Consider the following 5,087-nt stretch of genomic DNA (forward strand, 5'->3'; position numbering starts at 1 on the left):
CTTCTGGGCCCCAGCATCCCACTGGTTTGTCCTTTCTTCCTCTCCCTCTCCCTCTCTCCCTTCCTCTCCACTCCCTCTCTCATAAGGGAGATCATACATTGCCTATGATTAACAACCAGAGCTTCAAATTATGCAGACCTGGCTTTAAGCTCTAGTTTGGCCATTTCCCACATGTGTGACCTCAGGCAAGTTACTGAGCCTTTCCAAACTTCGATTTCCTTCTCTCTCAAAATAGTATCTACTTCGGGGCACCTAGGATGCTCCAGTCCATTAAGCATCTGTATTTGGCTCAGGTCATGATCCCAGAGTCCTGAGATGAAGCCCCATCCCTCTCTCACTCCCCCTGCTTGTGCATGCTCTCTCTCTCTCTCTCTCTTTCTCTGTGTCAAATAAATAAATAAAATCTTAAAAAATAGTATCTTCCTCATGCAGCTACTTTGAGCGTTGAGATAATACAAGTAATCCTCTTGACACAGGGCCTAGCACAGTAGGGTTCAAGAAAAGGGAGGTTTTGATGATGCAGGATGATGACAACAGCGTGGAAAGGGAAATCTACCCAATTTGCAGCAACAATAACCACCAACATTTACAGAGAGCCATTATGCGCCGGACACTTTTCTAAGTACTAGATATGCAGTCAATCACTGAATTATCACAACTCTATGAACTAGACATATCATTATGTCCACTTTATATATGAAGAAACAGAAGTGCACAGAGGTGAAGTGACTTGATCCAAGATACAAGGCCAGGGCGCCTGGGTGGCTCAGTGGGTTAAGCCGCTGCCTTCGGCTCAGGTCATGATCTCGGGGTCCTGGGATCAAGTCCCACATAGGGCTCTCTGCTCAGCAGGGAGCCTGCTTCCCTCTCTCTCTCTCTCTGCCTGCCTCTCTATCTACTTGTGATCTGTCTCTGTCAAATAAATGTTTAAAAAAAAAAAAAAGATATAAGGCCAGCAGGGGGCAGAAACAGAATTTGAACTCAGGTCCACTAGCCCCAGGCACTCAATAGAATTTTAGGAGCTACCTAAACCCTGTGCTCCAGGAATCATCATGGTATGTGGTGTCTGTGTATATGATTACGCATGTATAATGTGTGTGTGTAACTATGTGGGGTTGTATGTGTGACTATACACACGTGTTAGCCTGTAAGTACATGTGTACGTGCTCATGCTCACACTGTATAGGGTAGAGGGAAAGAAATTTACATTCTGGGTCCCAATTTGCATTCTCTTTGCATATGGGCACGAAGCTTTTGGTTGCAAAAATTCTTGCTTGTTTGTTTTCCCTAGAACTCCTCTCCTTCTTCTAAAGCATGATCCCCATTTGTGGTCCAGGGAATGATGAAAAAGCCTCCATTGGCAAAGTGAAGCCTGCCTCTTAAGGGCATATAAAAGGAACTACAAAACTCACTTAAACCTTTCCTACTGATAAATTATAGGGAGATTTCCTCCGTAAAGAAGACAAATGAATTATACAGTATTTCATTCCAACGCACTCTCCTCCTTCACTCTATATATTTCTATGACATTATTGGAAGAAGAATAGCTCTGTAAGAGACAGGCTCTACAGTCAGCCTGCCAGTGTCCCCCGCCACCACCCCCAGACTTGGTGTCTTCCTCACAATGGCTTGACAGCTTTGTCCCCCCTCCTGGATCGAGATGTCTTCATCCAGGAATGACCGGCTCTGTCATCGACAAAACCCACTTGCCGCATCTCTATCTCCTTCCTTCTTCTGTGTCTCACCTTGGGATTTTCCCTTTCCCTGCTGTTTCCAATTCTGCCCCTCCACCTGCTGTTCCTTTCTTCGTCCTCCCACCCTCACTCATAAAATTAAGGAGCAGAAGTAGTTAATAGGCAGGAAATTGACGTTAAATTCAGCCCTGCCATTTGCTACCTCTGTGACCTTGAACAACTGTTTAACCCCTGAGAATCTCAGGTTCTTCATCTGAAAAATGAGGGTTACAGCAAGGATTAAATGCAACATGTAAGTATGGGGCTTAGAACAGGGTAAGCACTAAATACGTATTAGAAGGACCTATGAAGCTTTGCGCAGTGGCAGTATCGTAGCCAATGAGGTTTATCCGAGGCGCGATTATTGCTAATAGAAGGACCTATGAAATTCATGATGAATCCCAAAGGGGATGAGAAAAATTTCCCCACTGAATAGTTACTCATCTGTTAAGAACAGGTTTATCTCTGATCGTAGCCCTGATTCTTGTTCTCCGGTCAAGAATAAATTAGTCTGGGCACCTGGGTGGCTCAGTGGGTTAAGCCTCTGCCTTCAGCTCAGGTCATGATCTCAGGGTCCTGGGATCGAGCCCCACATCGGGCTCTCTGCTAGGGAGTCTGCTTCCTCCTCTCTCTCTCTCTCTCTCTCTCTCTCTCTGCCTGCCTCTCTGCCTGCTTGTGATCTCTCTCTGTCAAATAAATACATAAAATCTTAAAAAAAAGAATAAATTAGTCTGATATCAAACCAGGTTCAAAGGTGAGCTCTACAACAGGCCAGTTTCATGTGTACAGGAGAGACTAAAACTCTCCAGATATCAGCTCTGTCAGCTGGTAGATGACAACAGTAATATTCCCCCCCTCTCAGGGAGGAACAGGAATCAGTTTAAAGCCCTGAGCTCAGAGTCTGGTGCAGAGACTGTGCTCTATAAGGAGTGATTGTTAAGAGTGGGGGCCTCCCCCTTTCCTCTGTAGCCAAGGACCTCCCCTTGCCCATTTTCAACCCTCTTTACTCCCCATTCATGCACAAAACTAGAAAAGTTCATAAGAGCGTCTATCCAATGCTGTATCTGCCATTTGTTGCTGCCTGACAAAACATCCCAAACCTGAGTGGCCAAAAACAACCACAGTCATTTATTCTGCTCACAGATCTGCAATTTGGATAGGGCTTGGCAGAGATGACTCTTCTCTGCTCCAAGCAGCATTGGGTGAGGAAGCTGAACGGGGAGCTGGAAAATCTGTTTTCAACATAGCTCATTCACATGCCAGCTTGTCGGTGCTGGTTTAAGCTGGGAATCCAGCCAAAGCTACGGGCTAAAGAGCTTGGTTTCCTTCCACAGGCTGCTTGGGCTTCCTCACAACATGGTGGCTGTTGTCCCAGAAGTGCACATCCTAAGAGAACAGGGAGGAGGGGCATAGCATTTTGTGAACTAGCCTATAACATCATAGAACACCACTTCCATGATATTCTACTGTTCAAGGTAGTCACAGGGTTGGAGAGAAACTGTCAAGGACTCTTGAGAGGGAGTAGCAAGGCTCTAAAAATGCATGTGGGATTGGAGATATTATTGTGGTCATCTTTGAAAAACACGATCTGCCATACTTAGCTACATTATATGTCCCATTCCCCTCCCAGCCTCCACCCTTTAAGGAAAAGTTTCGACCTTAATAAGATTAGACCTAAACAAAGCCAAGCCATGAACCCCGTATTAAGACACTGAATGGTCTTCATAACCACTTTGGACTCATTTGGATTTTCTGTGTGAATCTACTGGTTCAGGAAGTTTTGTTTTCTTCAGGTGGTCACTCACCGGAGACGGTTCTGAGAAAGGCAGGTGGGGGCTGCACCAGAGGATACCACAAATACTGTGGTCAAGTTCAACCACTCACTCACAACTGTAAAAATTCCTTAGGCAATAAGCTTCTACGTGACGTGATCCATGTGAGCCCACCCCTTCATGGACAGCCAACTGGCTTTGGTTTAATCACATGGCCTCAAAGCAGCCACCCCAAGTCCTAGTGCATGAGGATCAGCTGAACCAAACAGATTCACTCTCACAGGAACGTGAACTACGAAACAGGAGAAGGCATCTGTTCACGGGAATGGAAGGTGAAAGTTCTTAAGGCAGAGTAGGGAGGGAAGCCACCTTAGAAGTCTTGTACCAGCTGGTATTTTGGTAAGCAGAAACTGAGTTACAGATGAGGCAGGTCTGTGGAAAGGAGAGTAGAACAGTCCCAGAGTAAAGATAGAGACCATGAGTTAGCAAAGGAAAAGAGGTCATTAGAGCTGTTTTAGACTCTGGTAACTTTCCATTCTAGTTCCATTCACTTTATGATCAAGCCCCTTTTATTCCCAGAGTGGGAATGCCAAATCATATGAGAATTCTATAGAGATATATATATATATATATATATTTTTTTTTGAGGATCCTCCATACTGTTTTCCATGGTAGCTGTACCATTTTACACTCCCATCAACCCACCAGGGTTCCCTTTTCTCCACATTCTCATCAACACCTGGTACCATTTGTCTTTTTGACAGTAGCCATCCTGACGGGCATGAGGTGATATGTCACTGTGATTTTGTTTCGCATCTTCCTGGTGATTCGTGATGCTGAGAATCTTTTAATATTCTGGTTGGTCATTTATCTGTCTTCCTTGGAGAAATGTCTATTTGAGTCCTTTGCCCATCTTTCAATCAGGGGTTTTATTTTGGTTTTTTGGTTTTCTGCTGTTGTGTTTTGTTTTTTGTTTTGGGGGAGGTTTGCTATGGATAAAGAAAATGTGACATAAATATAATCATATATATATCTATATAATGGAGTATTACTCAGCCTTTCAAAAGAAGGAAATCTTGCCATATGCAAGAACATGGAGAGCCCAAAGGACTTATGTTAAGTGAAGTAAGCCAGTCACAGAAGGTAAAATACTGCATGATTTCACTTCCATGAAGTATGAAAATAGTCAAGCTAATAGAAACAAAGAATTGAACAGTGGTTGCCGGGGCCCGGGGGGAGAAGAAAATGAGGAGTTGCTGTTCAGTGAGGATAAAGTTTCAGTAATGCAACATGGGAACGAGATCTAGAAACCCACTATACAGCCCTGTGCCTCCGGGGAATGATGCTGTAGTGTGCATGTAACACCTTGGGAGAATATCTCTCATGTCAAGAGTTCTTACCACAATTTTGTTGTCTTTATATACACTGGCCTATGTTCCCTCCCCGTCCTCCCACTGCCTTATCTCACTAATACGCGTAGGAAGTTTTCACCCATTTCAGAGATAATGAAACTGAGGCTCAGAGACGTAGCCAACTTACCTGAGGTAACACAACCTCTGAACAGAGGAGCCTGGAGTAACAG

General features: G+C 44.4%; 1 pseudogene; it reads left to right on the forward strand.

The window, feature by feature from the left end:
• Nucleotides 1-2,043: 2,043 nt before the first annotated feature.
• On the forward strand, nt 2,044-2,171 carry LOC123954739 (annotated as a pseudogene).
• The last annotated feature ends 2,916 nt before the right edge of the window (nt 2,172-5,087 follow it).

The sequence above is a fragment of the Meles meles genome, chromosome 12, assembly GCF_922984935.1.
Source record: "Meles meles chromosome 12, mMelMel3.1 paternal haplotype, whole genome shotgun sequence".
NCBI classification, from domain to species: domain Eukaryota; kingdom Metazoa; phylum Chordata; class Mammalia; order Carnivora; family Mustelidae; genus Meles; species Meles meles.